At 37.7% G+C, this 27,500-nt stretch overlaps 1 protein-coding gene and 1 non-coding gene across 5 annotated transcripts in view; one reads left to right on the top strand and one right to left on the bottom strand.

Annotated features, from left to right (window-relative positions):
* Positions 1 to 27,500, top strand: part of LOC144962535 (potassium channel subfamily K member 6-like) — a 197,650-nt gene that overhangs the window by 65,817 nt on the left and 104,333 nt on the right. For 3 of the 4 annotated variants that reach the window (XM_078895551.1, XM_078895553.1, XM_078895552.1), the window contains exon 2: positions 24,430 to 24,490. The exons of the other annotated variant lie outside the window; for it this stretch is intronic. The gene's annotated coding sequence lies outside the window, so the exon portion shown is untranslated. The remainder of the gene's footprint in view (positions 1 to 24,429; positions 24,491 to 27,500) is intronic. 4 annotated transcript variants of the gene reach the window in all.
* On the bottom strand, positions 4,009 to 4,081 carry Trnak-uuu (transfer RNA lysine (anticodon UUU)). Its single transcript has one exon. It is a non-coding gene; the product is annotated as a tRNA-Lys (tRNA).

Below are 27,500 nucleotides of genomic sequence, written 5' to 3'. Positions count from 1 at the left end.
ATCACTTCTGGCTGGACAGGAGGGTCAGAAAAACTATCGACTGCTCCCGGGATCGTTCTCAGTCCCTTTGATTGTAAATCGAGTGCTCTACCAACTGAGCAATCGAGACATTTTAAATGTCTTATTATTTATTGTAAAAGCTCTTTGTGGCTTAGGCAAAGGCACTAAATAAATCTACTATCTTAATAGATCTAGACTTATTGTTTTAAATGGAAACACTCTCAACCCGAACCAAAATAGTCTCCATCAATTACAACATTAAATCAAGCCCATAATTGTCTTTAATTATCACACATAATGGTATAGATTTATAGTGCGCCAAACATCCCTTCATCAGGAGGGCTCTGGGCGCATAACATAGTTTAACTTAATCATTAAGCCCTAACACAGTACACGAACAACGCTAATTATACACATAATCAAAAGAAAGCTTGTCGGAATAAGAATGTCTTCAATCGACGCTTGAATTCCTCTAGTGAAGACGAAGAACGTATCTCTAGTGGTAGTAAATTCCACAACCTTGGACCAGAATGCTGAAAGGCGCGTTCACCAGCGGGGTGTTTTCAATTTGATGTTCGTTGATCGAAGCGATCGCTGGGGGTTATACCGTTCAACAAGGTTTGAGAGATATGCTGGTGACGAGCCCTCCAGGCATTTGAAAACGATAGTTGAAGATTTATATTTAATCGCTGGTCCATGCTAAAATACGTGAATTTAGATGTTAACCAAACCCAAGTCTTGTATTTATTCTTTCACATTCACATTTTTTTTAGCATTTATTATTAACCTGATACAACACCTTTTGAGATAGTGGGTCAGAAATTCCATTATATAAACCCCATTCGGCTATGTGGTCTTGCGTGTGGTGTGACACTCGCTTTGGCAATGAAAGGCCCTGGGTTCGAGCCTCGTTCGGCGCATAATTTAGTCCTTGGCAAAGACTCTTTACTCACATACTCTCACCGTACTCAGGTGTAAAATGAGTACCTGGCCGTTAACAGCGTTGTCTCTGTTGGAAAAAGATTGTAATATCGTCTTACAGGCGTCATGTCTCGTCCTACATGTTAAGTGTTGCCGTTGGTTAGGGAACCCTTGTAATGCGCTCTGAGCACGTTTAGTGGATATTGCGCTATATAAATGCTCTAGTTTTTTTTACCATAATATTGTTTAATCCGATGAACCATCGCTCTTCTCCATCATTCTAAACACGCTTAATCTGTTTTAAAAGCAAAGATTCTTTTTCTTTTCTTGCTTTCATTTTAAAATAAAAAAACAATCCGTTCAATAACATGAGAAATGTCTTGACAGAAACTCCCGACGATATCTGACTTTCAAAAACATCAAGATTCAAAATGATATAATACTTTCAAGTAATCCACTGGACAGCTTAATACCACCAAAGAACATTTTAACATTCAGAATTCAAAACACTCACGGTATTGTTCTTTGAGGCAAACAAGATGTTTCCCTTTTTTTAGTCGCTAAATGAATGTTTCAAAAATTGACGATTTCTCAAAATCAACTTCTCCTTTATCGTAACCAATGTACACTTATTATCGGTTAAGCGTGGTCAGTGGGGGTAGGGGTGGGGGGGGGGATGGGGGTTGTTGACAGTGATCGTGGCAAATTCTGGTCAAGACGTTGTTGTCTTGGGTACGGCATATTACATACCCCACTCGATTCAGGAGTGAATGAGTACCTGGCTATAGGCAGTGACGGATAGTATAAGAGTGTTAGATGAAACGAACGTCTAACAGGCGACTGATCTATATGGAATGGAAATATGGTTCTGTATCACTTTCCGGGGAAATAAATGAAACATTATAAAGTGCATTGCGTATGATAAATCCTCGGAAAAGCGCTACACACATACACACACACACACACACACAAACTGAAAAAATCCATGCTGAGCGTTATATATATATATATTATATATATATATATATATATATATATATATATATATATATATATATATACATATATAATATCAAAATGAATAAAATTTGCAACGCTCAGCATGGATTTTTCAGTTTGAAGGAGATGTTGAGTAATCAGTGTTGACTTTGTCTCTCATTGACTCTGCTTCCGGTCAATCAATTATTCTCTGGGCTGCCGTACTGTAAAAAAGAACATTTTAGAAATTTGGCCCAGACCGCTCGTCCATCAAATATCGATCGATTAAAATTACCCTCATCATGTCAAAACTCAAACCTGGGACTCCCTGGAAATCTTGAACAATTCCTTAAGTCTCAGATTTTAGATTTGTTAATATTTTTTTAAACAAAATAAGAAGAGTCCTTTTAATCGGTCGATATTTGAAGGACGAGTTTTCTGACCAAGTTTTTAAACATGATTTTTCCCCAGAGTATGGCAATATGGTCAATGAAAAGTTTTTGTCCTCACAAGCTAGTGATGACCAATGGTCAGTTGTTGTTTTTCCTATAGAGTATAACTGAATTTAGGGACTTGACCAACGAATTAAGATATTGATGATGTCTGCTATCCACATCCATTGAATAAGCATTGGTATCGCTTTAGGATATAAAATTGTTTATGAAACAGTGTCAGACAAAAAAGAGATAAAATTATGAGAAAAAAAATCAGAAAAATCAACCATTTTAATGGTCATTTTAATCGATCGATATAACTTGATGGGCGATTATTCTAGCCAAAATATTAGAAACGTGTTTTTATTTCAGAAAACAGCAGAATTCTGAATCAGCAGTCTGTTTTGATCCACCGTCTGTTTGTCTGTGTCGTAATTGGAAACCTGGCAATTGGCCACGTAGTTAATTCTCTTGGAAAACACTCCAAATTTACATCGACATCGGCTTTGTTGTCTAGTGGTTTGACATTCTACTTGTGACCTGTAAGTCCTAGTTCGATTCCCACTGTGAACGATGCAAAAGTTGAATTCATTGATTAAAATGCACTCTTTACTGACATTTCCTCAGCGCAGCCATTTACATCGACATCGGCCTTTTGGTCTCGTGGTTTCACATTCTTCTTGTGACCTGTAAGTCGAGTCCCACTGTGAACGATGCAAAAGTTGAATTCATTGAATAAAATACAATATTTACTGGCATTTCCTCACCGCACCCAGGGGAAAAAAGTCGCAAAAGCGACGCCATAAACGCGTCATGCGTCTCTTCTATATAGTGATCGTTGCAGACATATGTCGCCCTCGAACGCGCATTGAGGATAATATTAACTCACTCAATCCTAGAGTTTTTGCTATTTTTCAAAATTGGAAAACATGTATTAAAATGAGCATGTGCATAGATAGTTTTATTCAACTATCATTAACATGCAAAAACTAAAAACAGTAGCTTTGATACTACGCCTATAATTTGTCTCAGAAAAAATGTAATAAATAGGCATGGGGTAAAAGTAACCCGGGTAAACTACGGATATAGTCGGTGTTAGGGTTGAGTGAGTTAACTGTGTATTACGCTGCACAAGACCTTAAGGTTAATTTGTTATTTGAATGAAAGTATTTATATTTTCATTTTGATGAGGTTTGGAATTTGTCTGCGGACGATTTATTATTCTGACTTTTCCCAAGAGTAGCTGGATGGATCAAGCAAATTTATGGTAACGTTTGTATCTATCAACTACTTCTGATGTTGTTGTACCAAAAGCCGGGTCCACTAGGCACATCTAAATATGTTGATTGTGATAAAGAAGAATAAATGTATTCGAATTATATTCAATTTATACTCGTCTCAAGGGCATTTACATCTAAGCGTTTGTATCTCATATTTTTTTGGGGGATAAACTGAGCAAAAATAAGTATTCTTCTACCTTATATTTATATATATATATCACGATCAAACACACACACATAGACACGCATACACACACGCGCGCGCGCGCACACACACACACACAGAGAACACATACAAAGAAATTTTAAAATTTTAAAAGAGTGCATCACTCCTCATAATTACCGAGATAAATACGATCTTATGATAGGTATTTAAAAAATAACGAAAAAAAATACGCTCAATAAGGGACTCGAACCCTTGACCCTCAGATTAAAAGTCTGATGCTATACCGACTGAGCTAACCGGACTTGTACGTGACTACAATCCAAATGTATGTCATAGTACATCGCGTCAGATAACAGATGACGAAACAGTCCCACGTGTGTATATATAGATAGTTCGAAGTTGACGTCACTCCGGCCTTTGTTATTGTTTTTTGCCATCCGCGTTTATGAGTAACTCTCACTAAACTGTATTAACCTGACTATAAACGTTCACGGTTACACATAGTTTTGTGTGTTGGTCCGCTATACTTCCGGATGGCAATGTTGTGAACTCCTTAGCCAAGCGCATACTATCTATAGATAGAACGAAGATGACGTCACTCAAGCCTTTGCTATTGTATTTTGCCATCCGCGTTTGTGAGTTGTACACTATAAAAGTTCATGGTTACACACATTTTTGTGTGTTGGTCCGTTATACTTCCGGATGGCAATGCTATGAGCTTCTTAGTCAAGCGCATACTATCTATAATAAGTCGTTACCTCCCAAAACATTGTATTTCGGCAAGCTCATATTCTAACACGCTTTTTGGCATCTCACGAGATCTGCTAGAATACAGCGAGTACTTTATTTGCTTTACACCGAGACAACTTAGATTGAAGCACCATCTAACAGTTGCACTTCCAGACTATGATTATCAATCCAATGGGAGAGATCTATATTCATGTTTTTTGTCCAACCTAGTCATCAATCACATGAATTGTTGCTGTCCAACGATTGGGCATTTCTAAATAAAGGTAAACACGCTGCTTTGTATTTGAAAGTTTTAAGCATACCCATGAGTAATGCTGAGCAAAATGACCAATTGTCACGTTGGATATTCCTCACACTTTTCACTATGTGGATCATTTTTAGAACACTTTGATTTGTGATCAATGACCTCGAGCACATGGAAATGTACTATAGATCATCCCCATTATTAATTGAAGTTTACGCTGTCTGTTTAAGTTTAAGTTTAAAAGCTTTTTATAAGGTTTTTGTCACCGGATAGTCGAGCACCAGATCACTCTGCATCTTACAATGACGCTCTTGTTTTCACTTTCTATATTATGAAATAGACATTCCCAACTCTTGTTACAAAAATAGGATTCAACTATATTTTAAAAAAAAACAACTTTTAGAACAAGTCGAAAACACTCTAAGGCTTCAATTAGCTTAGAATTATTGTTAACGAATATCTACTTTTATTTTTACAAACATTTTTCACGTTTCTCCACTTCGAGTCATAAACAAAATCTAACCCAGACTGTTTTACATAATCGAATGTAAACGACTCTTCATCACCAGAGCACTCTACTCCATCATTCTTGTTTATAATTTTACATTTTAAGACGGACGCCGATGGACTCATTTTTTCTCTTTTTCTCTCATGCTATTACTGCTACTTCTATACTATCTATTTCTAACCCATCGTCTCAAAACAGTGTACCGAGTGTCCATAGTTTAAAATCTACTCCAGACTGATTTACATAATTTAATGTAAACGACTCTTCAGCATTAGGACACTCTACTCCATCATTCTTTTATTATAATTTTATTTTTCATAGAGACAGACGCCGTTAGGCTGTCTTTTTTTCCTCATGCTATTACTACTACTCTGCCGTACTCTGGAAAAAAACCATATTTGAAAATTTGGCCAGAAAACTCGTCCTTCAAATATCGATCCACTTAAATGACTCTCATCTTGGCAATACTTCTCAAAACTAGGACTTCGCAAAGTCCATTTTATATTTTTTATTTGACCATTTTATAGAGCAATATCCATCAAAAGTGTTCAAAGCGCTTTTACAATGGGTCCAAAGCCAACAGCAAACACTTAACATGTAAGACGAGACATCAGGCCTATAGAGCGATAGTACAATTTCTTTTCCACGAAGACAACGCTGTTGCCGGCCAAGTACTCATTTTACACCTTTTTACCATGAGAGAATGTGAGCAAAAAGCCTTTCCCAATGACTCAGCTTTGAGCTACTCAGACCGAGACTTGAAACAGAGACCTATCACTTACTGGTTAGAAGGCGAGTGTCTTACCAATAGACCACAAAGCCAGGCTCATGGAGGGGATGAATTTGTCTCAAAAACGTCATACTAAGAGCTTGGATTGAATTCGAAGCTTAACTGAAAGCAAATACCTAAAAATAGAAAAATTGAATCAAATTGAATTAACCAGTAAATTTTTAACCAATCAAAACATGGAATTTGTGGCACGCCTTCACACGTGCTCGGACAAAAAATAATGTTTTTTTATAAACAAGAACATGAATGAAATCGACCTCTCTATGATCATTGTTATTTTTTTTATACCGCCATATGGGATAGCGTGGCAGCTTGTCTGTCAAAGGACAGTAAGGCGATCCTTCCCTCCGTTAGCCTGTGGTACACCCTTGGGCAAGGTCGAGTAACCACTTTGCCTCCCTACCAGGGTTACATGAAGTCACGGCAGGCAGGTGATGGATAGGAGAGGGAAACAGCCAGGAGAGTCCATGGAACTGGTCAACTTTCCACAGCGTCAGGCAGAGGATACCATTAGGTACAATGGCTGAGGCTAACCGCCCAGTATGGGAACTGCCCTCACAGAAAGTAATTGCAGCCTACTGTGAGTAAAAATCTGCAAAGTAATATCATGTCACAAAACAAAGTATGTCCTCAAAACAGCGTGCATGGGGATCAGCACTGTTGTGCGATCAACTCGCTCGGTAGGGAAAGCCATGCGCAGCAGGTGGTTCCAGACCGTCATCAAGCTACTGCTTGCAACTTCATTAAAAAAAAGTAGGAACTTGGAACGTGCGATCAATGTTCCAAGCAGGAAAATTGGAAAACGTGCTATTGAGAAGATCTGAGGACAGATATGGTTGGAGGGACATGATCACCGATGTCTGCAACAGGCCTGGCACTTGATGATGATGATGATTTGGGTGACGAGTTATCATACGCTTATCTCAATCATATTAGACAAGCTTAAGTTTATGTGGAACTTTAAACTTTTATAGATAGTATGCGCTTGGCTTAGAAGCTCATAACATTGCCATCCGGAAGTATAACGGACCAACACACAAAACTATGTGTAACCTTAAACGTTTATAGATAGAATGCGCTTGGCCAAGGAGTTCACGACATTGCCATCCGGAAGTATAACGGACCAACACACAAACTCTGTGTAACCATGAACTTTTATAGTCTGGTTAATACAGTTTAGTGAGAACAACTCACAAACGCGGATGGCAAAAACAATAACAAAGGCCTGAGTGACGTCATCTTCGAACTATCTATAGTGTGATAAATACAGTTTAGTGAAAATTACTCACAAACGCGGGTGGCAAAACAAAACAATAACAATGACCCGAGTGACTTTAACTTCGATCTAGACGTCTATAGATAGAATGCGCTTGGCCAAGGAGTTCACAACATTGCCATCCGGAAGTATAACGGACCAACACACAAACTCTGTGTATCCATGAACGTTTATAGTCAGGTTAATGCAGTTTAGTGAGAACAACTCACAAACGCGGATGGCAAAAACAATAACAAAGGCCTGAGTGACGTCATCTGCATACTATCTATATATAGTCAGATCAATACAATTTTGTGAGAACTGCTCATGAAATAAAAATGGCTGACTAAAAACAACAACAAAAAGCTGAGTAACGTCAATTTCTTTCTATCCATATTTTCTTTTTTTTTTCTGTTTAATCACGTCCGGTAATGTTTCGGAGGGTTTAAGTATTCCAGTCAGTTCTCCCAGTTTGTTATTCAGCAGATACTCATTTACATAATTCAGTGTAAATAACTCTCGCCCACTCGACTGGCTCACGTTTTTTCACCGTCTCTTAATTGTTTATTTATTTACAGTCGAGACCAGATTATTACAGGCCATGATAATTCACCTATTCGGTTATATCTTTAGTGAAGTACATAAGACTCTGTTATTACGTGGAGCCATCAGAGTTCACTCGCTTTAACGGGGACTTTTACAATTCCTTTTTTCTCTTCCTCTTTACCTGTTGTATAATGTGCCTGTTATAAGACGGGCATATATCCCATTCCAATAGCCTACAGCAGGGTCTCTACCACTACTGCTACTACTGCTACTACTACTACTACTACTACTACCACCACCACCACCACCACCACCACCACCACCACCACCACTACTACTACTACTACTACTACTACTACTACTGCTACTACTACTACTACTGCTGCTACTACTACTACTACTACTACTACTGCTGCTGATACTGCTACTACTGCTGCTACTACTACTACTACTACTACTGCCACTACTACTACTACTACTACTGCCACTACTACTACTACTACTACTACTACTACTACTACTACTACTGCTACTACTACTACTACTACCACCACCACCACTACTACATTCTACCACTGCAAAAGCAACAACTACACCAACTCTACCACCACCGCTTATTTCACTTAACACCCTCCTATATATCAGTGATCGGATATATCAGAAATTTATCTCTCGTCCCACCAATACTGTTATATCAGATTTTCACTGAATTTATCTATCTTTTGGTTTGGTTTATTGCTCTTAAAGACGGGCGGGGGCGTTCGCTGAAATGTTTTTATCTCTTACAGGGTAGATGCATCATTGCTAAAAATGTCTGTATTCTATGAGAGAGGCTATTTTTCAAGTATTCAATAGGGTTATAGACATCTCTAATTTCCCATCACGTAATGGCCCAGTATTGATCGGCTACTCTGCTTGTTTGTGTTTGTTTCTTATAATTAGAAAAAAAAACTGGCAATAGGCCACGTAGTCAATTCTCTTAGAAAAACACTCGAGACTCAGTTCTGGAAATGCTGACGTCATCAAAGGGGAAGAAGTGTAAGAGAATTAGAAGTTTATTATTTGCAGGTCTGATAACCCAAATTGTAATATCTAGTCTCATTTTTGTAATGGAAATATTCTCAGACCGACAACAAAATTGTAATAATGTTCAGTCAAGCCCATAATAGTCCATAATAGCTCTCTGTTATCAGATTTAGGTTTTTTGTTATTGATTTTAGACTGACACTATTGGGATTAGGTCTTACTAAAGTCCATCTAACGGACTATAAATTATAACATTTAAATGTTGCACATCGTATATTTTGTATCGGCAGGCAGATGTTATGATTATTTTCTTTAATCTCATATCATCGCTTGAAAATCTATGACAGCAGCCGTCTCTATAAAGCCCGCCTTCACCTCCATGCATGAACGACCTCTTTTTATCTGAGAATACGCTTCAAAAGTCATGACGTCACTTCCCTCGTAATGACGCATGGTAAAGTATCTGGCTCTAAACTATCGGAACAATGGCGGACGCCCTTATGAAATATTTCTCCGACGAGCATAAAGGCGTATCCAGAGGGAAAAAAACCCATTAAAAATCTGACATGTTTTGACTTTTACACATTCTGATCACAAGACATAATATGAAAAGGTCTAGCCAGCATGAAGAATAAAAAGTACCGATTTTCTTTGTTTAGAACCACGATGGCCGCCGTTGCTGGGCGACGTGACATCAGACTATTGAATCCAATTATGCATAAACGGTGAATGCAAAATAAACTAGGATAAACTCCTGCTCCGTGAGACTTTTCACTCTGGGAGATTTTGACATTGTTATTTGTGCGGCTTTGTGGTCTAGTGGTATGACACTCGCCTTCGGTTTGGAAGGCCCTGGGTTCGAGTCCCGCGTTGAGCGGTGCATAGTTATTGAGTCCAGGAAAAGTTTCTTTTCTCACAATTTCTCCCCGTGCCCATGTAAAAAATGAGTACTTTGCCATTAACAGCGTGTCTCTGTCCGAAAAAAATTGTAATATCGCCTAACAAGCGTCATGTCATGACCCGGATTTCATGTTAAATGTTGCTGTTGACCTCTTGTAAAGCGCTTTGAGCACGTTTAGTGGATATTGCTCTATATAAAATCTCAATTAAAAAAAAAAGACTTCAACCGCTATTTTGTTAGCATCTCCTCTGTGAATGGTGTTACTTTTTTAATATTTGTTCTAACCTGTAGTGTTTGCGTAGTGTGAAATTGGAACTTGCTAAGTTTTTTTCCAAGTAGCCAAGCCTCAGGAAACTCAAATGAGCTTGGGATTAGCTCGTATCGATCAACCAGTTGTTTGTCTGTCTGTCTGTCTGTCTGTCTGTCTATTTGTCTATTTGTCTGTCTGTCTGCAGACATCCCTAGTATTACGAAAAATTCTTAGAATTACGATTTTTCTCCTCCAATTTCAGAACCTCATTAGCATCTCTTGGCCATTAAAATGTATTGAAAATAACAGTTGACACCAGACTACATAATTTTAAGGATTTTGAAGTGTTATAATTCAATCCTTTTGAGGGAAAATTATTGATATTTAATGTCAGCTAAAGCGACTACAATTTATACCCCCATAATAATACGAAATTTTAGATTTTCAAGTAGGCAGGTCTGTTTCTGTCTGTCTGTCTGCCTGTCTGTTTGTCTGTCAGTCTGTTTATCTATCTGTCTGTCTGTCTATCTATCTGTCTATCTATCTGTTTATCTCTCAATCTATCTGTCTGTCTGACTATCTATTCCTAAAATGTGCAGTCAGTCTGTTTATCTATCTGTCTGTCTGTCTATCGGTCTATCTATCTGTCTATCTCTCAATCTATTTGTCTGTCTGACTGACTATCTATTCCTAAAATGTTCAAAATTAAGTGATCGTTTAAAAAAAATTACACCCTGCCGCGAGGCTTCTAAAATGCCGTCACCTAGTTAGGCATTCCATGAAGGAATATAGATAATACATCAAACAAACAAACGTCTGTTGTCAAATGGAATCACCAATTTTTGTTCTAAAATGTGCACATTGAATGTTGATAATCTTGCCAAAGAAAAAAAAACCCCACGAAAGTGACTGAATTGGATTAAATTGATGTCACCCAAGCAACGGCGGCCATCGTGGTCCTAAACAAAGAAAATCGTGACTTTTTATTCTTCATGCTGTCTAAAACTTTTCATATGTAATGTGATCATATTTATAATGTTTTTCTCCTCTGGATACACTTTTATGCTCGTCGGACAAATATTTTATAAGGGCGTCTGCCATTGTTCAGATAGTTTAGAGCCAGTTGCTAAGTTACTATGCGTCTTTACGAGGGAAGTGACGTCATGACTGTTGCCGGGTCACACAACAATGTCTTAAAAACTCAGCCACTCCCACACCCCTTCCCCCCTCCCTTAAAAGAAATAGATGATTGTAATATAAAATTCCCATTTTGATTTTGCATCTGGTTCGTCCGACATTATTTGGAACTGAGGCTGTGGATTACAATATAAGTAAGCACTTTGATGAATCCTCTTGGAAATACGTGCGATGTTTCTTTTTTATGAAACCCCCCAAACCTGACGAAGCTCGACGAAACCCGACGAAAATCCGACAAAGTTATGGGAACTAGGCAGCAGTGGGGAGTGAACCAGTGACTCAGGGAAGTGTACACCATTGGGGAGTGAAACTGGGACTAGTTTTCGGCGAGTTTCGTAAAATAGCAATTACTTTATTTACGAAACCCGACGAAACCCGACAATATCCGACATAGTTGTGGGAAGTAGGCAACAGTGGGGAGTGAACCTGAGACTCATGGAAGTGTACACCAGTAGGGAGTGAACCTGAGACTATGGGTTTTGACGGGTTTCGGTGGGTTTCGGCGTGGGTTTCGTAAAATTGAAACACCCAAATACCTTTTCCATCAGGGGCAAGGAGATTGGAGTTGGAGTGGGAAGGAAAGAGAACTGGGAAGGGGATTGAGGAGGGAGGGGTAGAAGGGAAGGAGATTTGGGGGGGGGGGGGGGGGGGGGGGGGGATAAACGGGATGGGTAGAGAGGAAAGGGGATTGGGAAAAAGTATGTGATGTGAGAGAGAGAGAGAAGAGAAGAGAAGAGAAGAGAGAGAGAGAGAGAGAGAGAGAGAGAGAGAGAGAGAGAGAGAGAGAGAGAGAGAGAGAGAGAGAGAGAGAGAGACGGTGGAGTGGAGGAAAAGACCATAGAATTCAATTATTGTGGTTTTAGCAATGGTTAAAACGCTTAACAAAGCTAAGCGGATTTTAAATGCGACAACTGTAATACTCGTGTCTAACAATTAAATATAAAGAAAACTACGTAACATCAGAAGCAAAAAAAAAAAAAAAAAAAAACTGGTTGTATGATTTTCTCTTTCAAAGTTTGAATCGAAAGGCCACTTTATAAAACAATTTATTCAAAGATTTCAAACATTTCTCTGTAACACAAATAAATGTTTTTTTCAATTACTTAGTCGTAATTCCATAATCGATGCGAATGAATGCTGAAAATGCGCACTGTTTACTTTCATTTGTTTTTTCAATTTCAACATATTATGTGGCTAAATGGTCTAGTGGTTTGACACGCGCCTTCAGATCGGAAGGTCCCGCTCTGATGGGGCAAAAAATTGAGTCCTTGGAAAAGGCTCTTTACTCAAATTCTCTCAGCGTACCCAGGTGTAAAATTAGTACATGGATGTTACCAGTGTTGTCTATATCTGAAAAAAAAAGTGTAATATTGTCTCGTCCTACATGTTAAATGTTGATGTTGGCTAAGGACTATATTGGTGCTATTTAAATGCTCACGTCTACCCCCCCCCCCCCTTTCTGCTTTGCCTTTTGTTGCTAACATACCGCTGAGCCAGTAAATAGTTGGAAGGTATTCATTTTACACCTAAATACGGTGAGAAATGTTGAGTAAAAATCCTTCTCCAATGACTAAAGTTTTCGACACCACTACGGGATTCAAACCATGATCCTACAGGTCAGAACCCGACTGATATACCAGAAAGTCACAAAGCCACAACTCGTAAGACTCGATATAAAATGTAACGTAACATTATAAATTTGATATTGACTATTTATAGATAGTTCTTCGTTGACGTCACTCAGGTCTTTGTTATTGTTTTTTTTGCCATCCGCGTTTATGAGTAATGCTCACTAAACTATATTAACCTGACTATAAACGTTCATGGATATACACGGTTTTGTGTGTTGGTCCGTTATACTTCCGGATGGCACTGTTTTGAGTTTCTTAGCCAAGCGCATACTATCTATATTGCGCAATATCCACTTAACATGCTCAAAGCGCTTTACAAGGGGTCATTTTACCAACGGCAACACATAACATGTAAGACGAGACATGACCTCTGTTAGGCGATATTACAATCTATTTTTAGGACAGAGACAAAGCTATTAAAGCCCGGGTAATCATCTTACACTTTAGTATAGTAAGAGAATGTGAGTAAAGAACCTTTTTTCTAAGGATTCAATTATGCTCTGCTCGCACAGAGCGGAAATTGAACCCTGGACATTCCGGTCCGAAGGCGAGTGGCATACCACAAGACCATATAGCCGTAGAAATAACCTACGCATAATTGTTATGGCATTATTTTAAAAGTTCATTTCCGGATATGTTGTTTTTCCCATGCTTGATATTCTATCTGTTCTGTAAAGTTTGTCGCACGATAAGCTCTAATTTCCTTTGAAATGTTGTTGGGATATTATTGCGCGATCAACCGTTTACGCAGAGCTCTATTTTCATTTACTGCCATTGTACCAGAACGCGATTCCTACGCCATACCACGGAAACATGAAAATCGTTCGAGTAATCACAGAATTCATTTCCTTAAAACCGGAAATGGGGCTTTTTGAGACTGGCGCCCATTTATGGCTTTGCGTGATTATTTGAATTCAATGTTTTCCTGTTACCAAAGTAATTTGATGACATTCTCGACCGATATCTTTGTTACACAAAGAGAAAGAAGTCATTTTTCAATTAGGTATGTATCTAGTCTTTTACAAAAGAAACTAGACAATTTTATTCCGCTAATAATTCAATACTGGTTGGAACAAATGCAAAGACATTTTATACATAGTTGGTAACTTGACAAAACTAGTTTTCTTTTTATGTATAATTTATTGAGTTTGTGTAAACCACACCGTTACAGATCTATATGCTCGATTTGTTTCTTCAATGTTGGTTCCGTTATTGAAACGTTCACATCGACGTCGATAGCACGAAGTTCGCTTGTCTCTGGAATTAACTTCAAGAAAAAGCAATATTCATCTTTAAACAAAATGGCGTCCCACGTTTCCCAGTCCTGGAGTTTCCGTGCCCATCTGCTTAGTCGAACAGCTTTGTGCAAAGTTGTCATCTTTGGTCGAATTACGGGTTTGTGACATTTCAAAACAAGCTCACTGAGTGTGAAATTTTGATGCGACAACTGCTGCGTAGCAACGCTTGTGCATGTGAAATAAGTATCTGAAATTGAAATATGTTTGCGCGCATTTATAACATGTAGCTTTTGTACCGACCTGTTTGACAGTCCGCATCTGCTTCTTGTGCGGCTATGTGGTCTAGTGGTATGACACTCGCTTTCGATTCGGCGCATAGTTGATTCCTTGGAGAAGGCTCTTTACTCACATTCTCTCACCGTACGCAGGTGTAAAATGAGTACATGGCCGTTAACAACGTTGTCTCTGTCCGAAAAAAAATTATAATATCGCCTAACAGGCGGCATGTCTTGTCCTAAATGTTAAGTGTTGCTGTTGGTCAGGGACCCATTGTAAAGCGCTTTGATCACGATTAATGGATATTGCGCTATATAAAAGCTCAATTTTTTTCTTCTATGTCTACTTTTCAATGATTCATACCACGTACCAATATGTTTTCTCTTATGTGAGAAAATGGAAAATAAAAACTGTTTAGTTTCTTTAGTAAATGACTATAGGGAATGAAATTAGCGGAAGAGTAGCGTCCCTTGATTGGGCGTCACGGCGTCACCCATAGTCTGTGACGTCACCGGCGGAAAAGTTATCAGAGAGAGAACGTCATGTTGGTTGTGCGCATGCGTCTCTCGTCGCCGATCCTAGAGCACTTGCTCCTTTAATTGGATCTGCATCTCTCTTCCCCGTACGAAATATATATATATATATATATATATATATATATATATATATATATATATATAATATATATATATATATATATATATTATATATATATATATGTAATGTATATATATATATATATTATATATATATATATATATATATATATATATATATATATATATATATATAGTATGCATGTCTTATAAGACAGGACCATTCATAAAGCGCAATATCAACAAAACAAGTATCTAATGTATTTATGTTTTATCGTATTTGTCTGAAGACGGGGTTTCAGCCGTGTTTGGTTTATGTTCTTCTTTCTTTTCTTCTTTTTTTTTGAAGATGTATTAATTTTTATTTATTACTTTTTACGGCACTTCTATTGATAGACAGACTCTCTTGATACATACTTAAGCACTCTCGTGGCATAAAAACCAGCATTGCTGAAGCGAGAAATGTTGTAGTGATATATCATATGCCTATTGACCGGAAGGTCTTCGGCCCGGATTTTAGTAAGACACAAAAGCCGACCCCACTGTCTGGCAGCTGGGATCAGAGAATCAGAAAACAATTAACCAGTACAGTACGGCTATGTGGTCTTGTGGTTTGACACTTGCTTTCGGATCATAAGATCCTGGGTTCGAACCTCGCTCGACGCATAATTGAATGCTTGGAAATATGCTCTTTACTCACAGTCTCTCACCGTACTCGGGTGTAAAATGAGTACCTGGCGCATACAGCGTTGTCAGAAAACAAAAATTATATTACCGCCTAACAGGAGTCATGTCTCGTTCCACAGGATACGTCTTAATGTTGGTTAGGGACCATTTGTAAATCGCTTTGAGTACGTTTAGTGGACATTGCGCTATACAACAGCTCAATTCTTATTTTATTATGATGATTTTTTTTTTTTAGATTTTTGACCAATCAAAACACCGGATTCGTGAAATCCGTTGGGACAAATTTACCTGTTTTTTTTCAAGTAATAGAATGAATGAAGGTGACGTCACACCGCTCTTTGTTATTGTTTTTTGACCTCGATTTGAGCGATACCTGCATTTGTGTAAGGTTAAGACTGAGTCAATTGTGTTGTTACAATAATTGATCTGGTGGATAGAACTAGTACATATTTTACTTTACATAATCTAAAGTCTATTTTTGAAAGTTAGCCTTAGATCATTTCCATTTATTTATTTATTATAATTCTAAAGACCATTAATTTTACTACTGATGCTGTGTGATATTTTTGCAAAATATGTAGGCCTATTTAACATAACATAACATAACATGTGGTATAGGGCAAAATAGGATAAGATCCTTTGAATGCCCTTAATATTAATTAGTAATGCCATAAATCTATTGATTAAATATTACAATAACGATACACGTGGTAAAGATAGTATTTCAACTTAAATGTACTCATGTGGTGTACAAACATATATCTTTAACCGTGACATGCAAAGCGCATACACAATCACACACACACACACACACACACACACACACACATACACAAGCGTATAGAAGATAACCATAATAATATAATAATGCATAATATATACATACAAGATTGAAAGCCATGTCAACAGCAGAGCAAACAAGTATTATTCGTCATATATAAATCTCCCATCATATAATTCCCTGTCTACTAACACCTTGAAATAATCCATAGATTTTGCATTCTTTGTTTCAAATTTCAAACTGTTCCATTTCTGAACAATACGAATACCGAACCAGTTTTGTCTTATGTTTGTTTTGCATCTAGAGACAAAAATCTTAAACTTGTCCCCTCTAGTAAAAGTAATATTAGAATATGAAAAAAAATCAGAAAAGTCTATCCTATCCAGACCATGTACCAATCTATAAACCTGAATTAAATCCCCACGAATTCTTCTATATTTCAAACTGGGTAAGTCAAGAAATTCTAACCTTTCCTTATAAGATAAATACTGTATTGTATAAATTTTTTTGGTAGCTCTCCTCTGTACACTTTCAATACTAATAGATTGTCTTTTATATAATGGGCTCCAGATGCAATTTCCGTATTCTAGAATTGGTCTAACGAGCGATTTATACAAATATAAAAATGTGGTTTTATCAAGACTTATAAAGGTTCTATATATTATTCCCATCATTCTGTTTGCACGCCTTACACAATTATCAATAGGCTATGTAAATCAAAATTCAAATGTGAATCAAAAGTAACTCCCACATCCTTTTCATAAGGCACAACGGAAAGTAGATTTGACATAGAAGTATCGGTAAAATAATTATGACATGGATTATTTTTTCCTATATGTAATACTTTACATTTCGAAACATTAAAATCCAAATGCCATGTTGTAGACCATTTGAAAAGTGAAAATATATCATTTTGTAGAATGTTATGATGTTCAGTTGTACTATAGATCTTTGTATCGTCTGCAAACAGTTTGCAGGCTGAATTTATGCCACATGGTAAATCATTTATATATAAAAGAAATAAAAGTGGTCCCAATACGCTTCCTTGGGGTACACCGCTAATTACATTCTTAAAATCCGACCCCACACCATTGACATTGTTTTTGTTTTTTTATTATGTACCACACATTTGTACAAAGAATTTCCAAAAAGATGAAATAAAGTATTATCAATGTTATATTATTATTATTATTATTATATTATTATTATTATTATTATTATTATTATTATTATTATTATTATTATTATTTATATTATTAATTATTATTATCATTATCATTATTATTATTATTATTATTATTATTATTATTATTATTATTATTATTATTATTATTATTATATTATTATCGTATAATATGTCCTCTTCACTACGAGTTTAATGAGGCTGTTGTAAGCATGTAAAACTTGACTCTAACCTAAAACCTTCCTGTAGAAGGGACGAAACTGACTTCACCCAGATATTTGTTATTGCCTTTAGACAGTCTTTTTAACGATTACTTCTCAGAAAATTATTTCAACCAGAATAGGTTACGTATAGTTTTGTACGTAGGTACGTTATATCGACTGGTGGATTTTGTGAGTATTTTACCAAAACACATAGCATCAATAGATTAAAATTGAAAAAAATTGAGCTTTTACATAGCGCAATATCCACTAAACGTACTCAAAGTGCTTTACAAGGGATCCCTGTCCAACAGCAGCATTTCACAGTTAGGAAAAGACATGACGCCTGTAAGGTGATTTTATCATTTTATTCGGACAGAGACAACGCTGTTAACGGCCAGGTATTTATTTTACATCTGAGTACGGTGAGAGAATTGGGTAAAGGGCCTTTTCCAAGGACTCAACCATGCAACGATCGAGGCTCGAACCCAGGACCTTCTGATCCGAAAGCGAGTGTCATACCACAAGACCACATAGCCGCACAGTGACAGCTTCCTCGACACTCAACGTCCCTGCCAAAATAATGGATATCGTGATAGTTGCTTCCTGGCTCTTCTTTAAAAAAAAACTGCCAGACATCGCCAGGGTTAGATAGGGCACGTTGATCTTGCGAGTTGATTTTTTGAATAAACTAAGAGGATCAATAAGGAAACAAGCTCTTGAAGTCACCTACTCTTTGATTATCTTTTATCTATAGAATGAAGTTGTCGTCACTCGGGTCTTTGTTATTGTTTTTTTTACATCCACATTTATGAGAAATTCTCACGTAACGGTATTATCCAGACTCTAAAAGTTCATCTATAGATAGAACGAAGATGACGTCAATCAAGCCTTTGTTATTGTATTTTGCCATCCGTGTTTGTGAGTGATTCTCACTAACCTGTATTAACTAGACTATAAAATTTCATGGTTACACACAGTTTTGTGTGTTGGTCTTTTATACTTCCGGATGACAATGTTATGAGCTTCTTAGCCTAGAGCATAATATCTATATGGAGTTTTGTGTGTTGGTCCGTTATACTTCCGGATGGCAATATTGTGAGCTTCTTAGCGAAGCGCATACTAGGGATTAAACTCACCCCCCCCCCCTTCTCTCTCTCTCTCTCTCTCTCTCTCTCTCTCTCTCACACTCTTTTCTCTATGTCTCTATGTGTGTTTTTGTGGCTAAAAGGTACGGTGTATCGTCTTGTCACAAAGACAAGCTATGATAAGAATGGTTAGCGGTCTGATTAGTGACAGCGAGCTTGGAAAATTCTAGTCCCGACAGTGAATCCATAACATGAATTACCTAACTCGACTCAGGTATAATTGAGTAACTTGCTATAAGCAGTGACGAATATTGTAAAAGTGTTAGCACAAAAAGGATGCACAACAAGCGACGGATACTGCATGACGTTGAAATATGGGTCCATATGACCTGTCGGGGGAATAAATAAATCACTGTGAAGCAAATTGAGAATGGCAAATCCATGTTTAAACGAGCTTTAACTCTTTGATTACCAGCCATTTTCAGAATTTTCCCCAAAATTTCACACCCAGCCAAAACATAAATTCTATTTTTTTCTTACTCAAACAGAAAAGCAGCAAATACATTCTTGACTATGCATTATATTGATCAGCAAAATGAACTTCACGATACAGTGTCTCATGTTTTTATAGCTGTGTATGATTAAACATTTGTCTTTAAATGGTGTGATTTACAAAAGAAATCTGAATCAATAAAATGCTGGTTGGATCGGAAGGAATGTGACGATTTCTCTATGGTTGGTAAGGAGAGGGTTAAACGAGCTTTTATGTAGAACAATTTCCACTTAATGCACTCAACGCGATTTACAAGCTGTCAGCAGCAACGTGTAACATGTAGAACGACACATGACGGCAATATTACAATTTTTTTTGACAAAGACAAAGCTGTAAACGGCCAGGTACTCATTTTACACCTGAGTACGGTGAAAGAATGTGAGTAAAGACTCAACTATGCGCTGAGATAGTCTCGCACTCAGGACCTTCCGATCCGAAAGCGAGTGTCATACCACTAGACCACAAAGTTCATATTTGTTTTAGTTATTTTTTTTATTTATTTGTAGTACAGAACACCAAATCATAAGAACAGAACAGGAGAGGTGTTTGTTTGCACTAACTAATAATCCGTTGCTCTTCAGAAAAGAAGAGAGAGAGAGAGAGAGAGAGAGAGAGAGAGAGAGAGAGAGAGAGAGAGAGAGATAGATAGATAGATAGATAGATAGATAGATAGATAGATAGAGAGATAGATAGGTAGAGAGAGAGAGAAAGAGAGAGAGAGAGCGATTGCCCAAGGGTTGGTTCATTATCAAATTATGCCGAAGTGGAAAAAGGCGTTATCAGATGACTCCAAACCTTAAGATGAAAAGCTTTAACAATATTATTATTATTAGGTACGTTGGACGAATGACTTATAAACACCTCGTGATTTATAGATAGAAGTGTGATTGGCTAAGAAACTCACAACATTGCCATCCGGAAGTATAACGGACCAACACACAAAACTATCTGTAATCTTCGTCGTTTATTATCTGGTTAATACAGTTTAGTGAGAATGAGAGCGATCTATATTCATGCTTTGGTCCAACTTAGTCATTGGTCACATGATTTGTTGCTGTACAACGATTGGACATTTCTCAACAAATGTAAACACGCTGCTTTGTTGATGAAAGTTGCAAACATACTCACGTGTCAAGCTGAATAAAATGACCAATCATGACGTTAGATATTTAAAAATCTATGAACACTTTTCACTATGTAGGTCACTTTGAGCACATTTTGCAATGTGACCAATGACCTCCAACACATGGAAGATTAATATAGATCGCTCCATTACTCATAATCGTGAATGGCAAAAAAATAAAAAACAATAACAAAGACCTGAGTAACGGCATCTTCATTCTTTCTATAAACAGGTCAAAGACATTTGTCACATACCGTATTGTCTTGGGATGAAGGAGGTCTAAAAATAAATGTGAATTCGTCGTTAAAATGAACAGAAATACGATTTTAGTGCTTGGCAGCTCCGGAAACTGTATTCATTCTCACCAATATAAATTATAAATTGAACTCGATTCATTTCTATTTTTAATTGTAGATTTGAATTTCAGCATCAAGTTGTGAGACAATAATGGTATGACATTCGCCTTCGGACTGGAAGGTCTAGGGTTCGAGTCCCGCTCTGAGCGGCGCATAGTTGAGTCCTTGCTTTCGGATCGGAAGGTCCTGAGTTCGAGCCTCGCTCGTCGCATAGTTGAGCCCTTGGAAAAGGCTCTTTACTCACATTCTCTCACCGTACTCAGGTGTAAAATGAGTACCTGGCCGTTTACAGCGTTGTCTCTATCCGGAAAAATTATAATATCGCCTAACAGGCGTCATGTCCCGTACTACATTTTAAGTGTTGCTGTTGGCCAGGGACCCCTTGTAAAGCGCTTTGAGCACATTTAGTGGATATTGCGCTATATAAAATATTTGAAAGCTCCTTACTCACCATACTCGGGGTGTAAAATGAGTACCTAGCCGCTCACAGCATTGTTTCTGTCGGAAAAAATTATAAAATCGTCTAACAGGTTTCATGTATCGTCCTACTTTTTTAAATGTTAAGTGTTTCTGTTGGTCAGGGACCCCTTTTTAAGCGCTTTGAGCACGTTTAGTGGATATTGCGCGATATAAATGCTCAAGTTAAAAAGAACAACATAAAATTTTTTGTCTATTTATGTTTTTACTTATTTTTTAACTGAAATAATACCGTTTGTGGCGATTGGTCACAAATACACTTCATTGGGACTGAAACCTGGCTCACCATTTGTTTTCTTGTTATACCTCATCCACTTGGCCATCTTTTCATCCATGTTACCAAGTAACAAATCGAAAGAACGGACCAGGAAAGGCGTTCGTTCGTGTGCACTAATCTGATCTTCTTTTTTAAAAGAATAGGCAGCGAATGCCTCAGGGTAGTTCACCATCATCAAATGTCGAAGTGGAAAGGCCCGGCGTTCTTCGAACCCTCAAATAAAAAGCTCTACATACAGTGTTATAATTAGGGATGTGTGTGTGTGTGTGTGTGTGTGTGTGCGTGTGTGTGTGTGTGAATGTGTGTGTGTGCGTGTGTGTGTGTGCTTTTTGTCTTGCCTGGACGTGTTTCTTTGGACGTGTGGTGTATTTGTATGGATATTGAGAGAGTATTTTAGCGTCAGTGTTCATGAGAGTGCCTTTGAAGGAGAAGAAAGATTATTAAAAGATTGAACGTGCCTGAGCATTATTTTACTACTAGGGAGGGCTGATATATAAGTACCCTTTTGTTATAACTTTTTTTTTGGTTTTCAACATCACATACAAAACATTATACATGAAAGGAAAGCTTAGAATCTCAGCTAGTATCATACTATTAATTTTTCTAAAAAATCGCCATCACGAGCAATACAGAGCTGTCAACGCCGAACTATTTGGCGCATGCCGTAAACGAAGAATCCCGGTGAATTTGCTCGCGGCACTATAGGGAATGAGATTAGCGGAAGAGTAGCGTCTCTTGATTGGACGTCACCCATAGTCTGTGACGTCACCGGCGGAAAAGTTATTAGAGAGAGAGAGAACGTCATGTTGGTTGTGCGCATGCGTCTTTCGTCCTCGCTTCCGGTGAAAGCGGCTTGAGACACTTCAAAATCAAATTGACGTTCTCTCTGTAAGGTGACGTCCAATCAAGGAACGCTACTCTTCCACTAATCTCACTCCCCATCGACGAACATCTGCCACCACCTCCAAATCACTGCAGTAACGATTTTCTATCAAATACTTCTTGAGCTGGGGGAACAAGAAATAGTCAGATAGAGCAAGATCTGGATTAAATGTATGGCTAGGGAGCTGTAGGGTCGAGGTTTGAACCGAATTTGACGACTAGTGTGGGTCATGCATTGTCATGCTGCAGTATCGAAATTCTACCACCACGAACCCGTGTGAGTCTTACTTTGAGGGCTTGTGGGGTTGAAACATATTGTTTATAGTTCATTTTTTTGCCCTTGTTTAACCCTCTCCTTACCAACTATAGGAAAATCGTCACATTCGTTACGATGCAACCGACAACAGTCTCATTCTGGTTTCTCTTGTACATCACAAAATGTAAAGAAATGCTTTGATTGCAGTAATTACTAAACACTGTGTTGTAGAGTTCTTTTTGCTGAACAACATTCTGTATAGACTGCACTTGTTACTTTTTTGTTTGAGTAAGAAAAGTCTATTTTTGTTTTGGGTGGGTGTGAATTTTTGGGGAAATTCTAAAAATGGCTGGTAAGGAGAGAGTTAAGAAATTCCATGTCTCAGAAAATGGAAAACAAAACCTTTCTCGCAGAGACATTGACTTTGAATTTCCTTGGGCTTGGAGAAGATTTCTGCCTGAACTCTAATGACTGCAATTTGGTTTCCGGGTCTTAGTGGTGGACCCATGATTCATCACCAGTCACAATTACCTGTAGAAAATCGTTTCAAATTTTGGCTAAATATGTTTGTTTTTTTCTGATGTTAGCTGTCTTGGGACCAATTTTTTCAACCGCGTTGTATTAGTAAGGTTGTGACGTCATTCATTTAAGAACACAGATGACGTCACGTAAATTAGTTGTGCACATATGTGTAGAAATGTGGTTTGAGAGTGCGCGCGTGAATTTTCATGATTGTACCACAAATCTGTTTTGATTTATGTACAAACGGGACTTGTATATATCAGCCAGCCACGTGTACACACACACACACACACACACATATATATATATATATATATATATATATATATATATATAAATTTATGTACACGTGGCTGGCTGATATATACACACTGAAGTTTATTATGTGGTCTTGTGGTTTGACATTCGCCTTTGGACTAGAAGGTCCAGAGTTCGAGTCCTGCTCTGAGCGGCGCATAGTTGCGTTTTTGGAAAAGACTCTTTACTCGCATTCTCTAACCGCATTCAGGTTTTAAATGATTACCTGGCCGTTATCATGTTTGTCTCCTATAAAGCGCTTTGAGCACATTTGTAGATATTACTCTTTATACTTTCTCGAACATAGGACCTTCCGATCCGAAGGTAAGTGTCGTACCACAAGAAAACACAGCCGAAATTAAAAATAGCTTGAGCTTTTATAGAGCGCAATACGCATTTAACTTCTTAAAAGTGCTTTACAAAGGGTCCCTGACCAACAGCAACGTGAAACATGTAGAACGAGACATGACTGACGCCTGTTAGGCGATATTACATTTTTATTCGACAGAGACAACGCTGTTGACGGCCAGGTGTTCATTTTACACCCGAGTTCGATGAGAGAATGTGAGTAAAGAGCCTTTACCAACGACTCAGCTATGCGTCGAGAAAGACTCGAACCCAGAACCTAATGATCCGAAAGCGAGTGTCACACCACAAGACAATAAAGCTATAAATACACTATCGAGACATATTCGTCTTTAACATTCTTCACCAACCTTGCATCAATCAAACTAATTTAAATGCTTTTATTACTCCTCAGGTTGCCATTAATTTTGTCTTGTTCATTGTTAGTCAATATCTGGAATGTCATAAAAAGATTGGTGAGTATTTTGTTATCAATAAAATCCTAACTGGTAGTTTGTAATGGCACAAATGAATCACTGTCTCAATTGGGTAGTAAATTGATATGATTCCACTCCACTCCTAAATAGTAACGCGTATGATATCGTGTTTTCAATAATAATACGCTTCAACAGTCATAACGTCACTTCCCTCGTATTGACGCATGGTAACATAGTAACTGGCTCTAAACTATCGGAACAATGGCGGACGCCCTTATGAAATATTTCTCCGACGAGCACTAAAGCGTATCCAGAGGGGGGGGGGGGGCATTATAAATCTGATCATGTTTTGACTTTTACACATTCTGATCACAAGACATATGAAAAGTTCTAGCCAGCATGAAGAATAAAAAGTACCGATTTTCTTTGTTGAGAACCACGATGGCCGCCGTTGCTGGGCGACGTGACATCAGACTATTGAATCCAATTTGTGACGTCAGATTATCAAGCGTAAATTTCACTAAAAATCAGATTCTTTAAAAAGAAGTAGACCTATCATTTAAATGTTTTTGAAGATGTCTTTTATTCAAAGATGACGAAATAGGAATCGATTGAGGGGGATAATAAATGATTTCTTACACTCTGCAAGCTCGTGCAGCGGTTGGGAACACGTCCGGAATTCCAAAAAGCAAAAGTGTAACAATCGTAGCTTAAAACACATCTTATGTAGTCTCGAATAAAATAAAAAACCAGGTCAAGCTGAAAATGCATTAATGACCGCTCGTGACGTAATCGTGTTATTGACTTAAACAATTTAAATCAAAGGTCAAGGTAAGCAGTAATTTATCGAAAAATAATGACTTCTGACCTTCAACTCTGAAAATAATTTTCCGTACTCTATACCGAACGGAAGGTGTCTTGAGTTGGGTCACAATAACTTGTTACGTCACTTAAGAACAAAGGGGAGTAATACGCAACAACAATATGATTATAAAAGAAAGGTGTCACTTTAAATTAAACTAAAATCTACTTCTTATCTCATTTTGACTTTAGATTATATTTACTCTTTTGATATTGATTTTAATATTTCCTTACTTAAACGATGATTTGTTGGAAACTATAAAACTGGGCTATTATAATACAGTTTTAGACTAATAGTCAATACTTCGTAACCTTGGAGAAAGCCCTCCCAAACCCGGGCCGGACTTCGGTCCGAAAATCCAATTAAGGTCAAAAACTGTATATTATACGATTTTGAGACTTATATTGATAACGATCTAATAAAGTATAAGAAAAAAGAATTATCCCCAAAAAAGTCTTCCTCGATTGGGGATGGAACCTCAGACCTCCCGATTACCGGTTTTTGATAGGAAGATCAATATTTGTATTTGAAAAGACTTCAACCGACGTCTACTTTTTTGAAGGTCTGATAACTCAAATTGTTGTGGGCTCATTGTTGTAATGGAAATCCTCTCAAACCAATGCGCATTATTGTCCAATATAACAATGTTAAATGGAGGCCCAAAATTGCATTCGGCTGTCAGACCTGCAAAATGAGCACTCGTCGAATCCACCATGAAATCAATTGAGACGATGGGGTACCATTAATAGAAAAAATCATAGCTCTATCAAAAAGTCATGAAATAGTGATAATAAATGTTTAGTACGTTCTAAAAATAGTAATGTATGCGGACACGAGTATTCTGTCGTACTCTGGAAAAAAAAACATATTTGAAAATTTAGCCAGAAAACTCGTCCTTCAAATATCGATCGATTTAAATGAACTCTCATCTTGGCAAAAACTCTCAAATCTGGGACTTCAAGAAGTCCCAGGTTTGAGAGGTTTTGCCAAGATGAGGGTTCAATTAAATCGATTGATATTTGATGGACGAGTTTTCTGGCCAAACTTTCAAATATGAGTTTTTCCAGAGTAAGGCTGCATTGGTTTTATTTCTATTTACCTTAGAATTTCAAGGAATATTGATGGCAGTAAAGGTTTTGTACAAGACTATACTACCGTACTATAAGAGAGAGAGAGAGAGAGAGAGAGAGAGAGAGAGAGAGAGAGAGAGAGAGAGAGAGAGAGAGAGTGGAGATACCGAAGTGGTAATGGATAATGGATATAATAAAAGGTGGTTTTAAGATTTTGGCCAGAAAACTCAACCTTCGGATATCAACTGATTTAAAATGACCCTCATCTTGCCAAAACTATCAAACCTGGGACGTCTAAAAACCTGGGACTTCCAATAAGTCTCAGGGTTGAGAGCTTTTATTTTCGATCCTGGGTGCTGTCGAGAATTTTTTTTCTGAACCCCAGTCCACCCAGAAGTGAATGGGTAGCTGAGCCAACACTCTGATCCCAGAAGATCAGTTATACAAGGTATTTATACAGTCCTCCGGGAAAGTAGTTTTACACTTCCAATGAGATTGGAACCAGTTTTTTTGACATCATACTTTTGTTCCCTATGGCCAGAGCTAATTCATCCAGATGAAATATCGCTTTAAGATGGGCGGGACACATTCGTGTTTCTGAACAGGATTAGAGTTTTGTCACGCAAACCAGCTTTTTGTTTCATTTCAACCCTTTGTGAAGATGAAGAATTTTAATTTTCGTTTCCATTATCCTTTCATTAATTTGTTAATTAAAATGTCTTATCCCGATCTAAACTGTCGTCGTTTTAACATTATTATCATCGTCATGACCACCACCAACCACCACAAGCACTATCCACCACCACCACCATCATCCTCATACTCATCATCGTCATCATGGCCGTCAACACGAATAACTTCATCATCGGATAAACTCGTTCCTCTTCCTTTAACTCATCTCCTTATCTTCCTCGTTTTAATTGCCATTCTTCTCACCATCCTCTTCTTCTTTCGTCGTCTCCTCCTCCTCCTCCTCCTCCTCCTCCTCCTCCTCCTCCTCCTCCTATTTCTCCACTCCTGCCTCCATCACCACCATCTCGTCCACTAATCCTCTCTTCTTCTCCTCTTCCTCATACCACTTTCAATTCATTTGACCTTCCCTCCGTCACTCTCTTCA

Source organism: Berghia stephanieae, chromosome 1 (assembly GCF_034508935.2).
Source record: "Berghia stephanieae isolate SIO BIC M18660-M18661 chromosome 1, UCSD_Bste_1.3, whole genome shotgun sequence".
Lineage (NCBI taxonomy): Eukaryota > Metazoa > Mollusca > Gastropoda > Nudibranchia > Aeolidiidae > Berghia > Berghia stephanieae.
The sequence above is the reverse complement of the archived record's forward strand: the minus strand, read 5'-3'. Positions and strand labels throughout refer to the sequence as shown.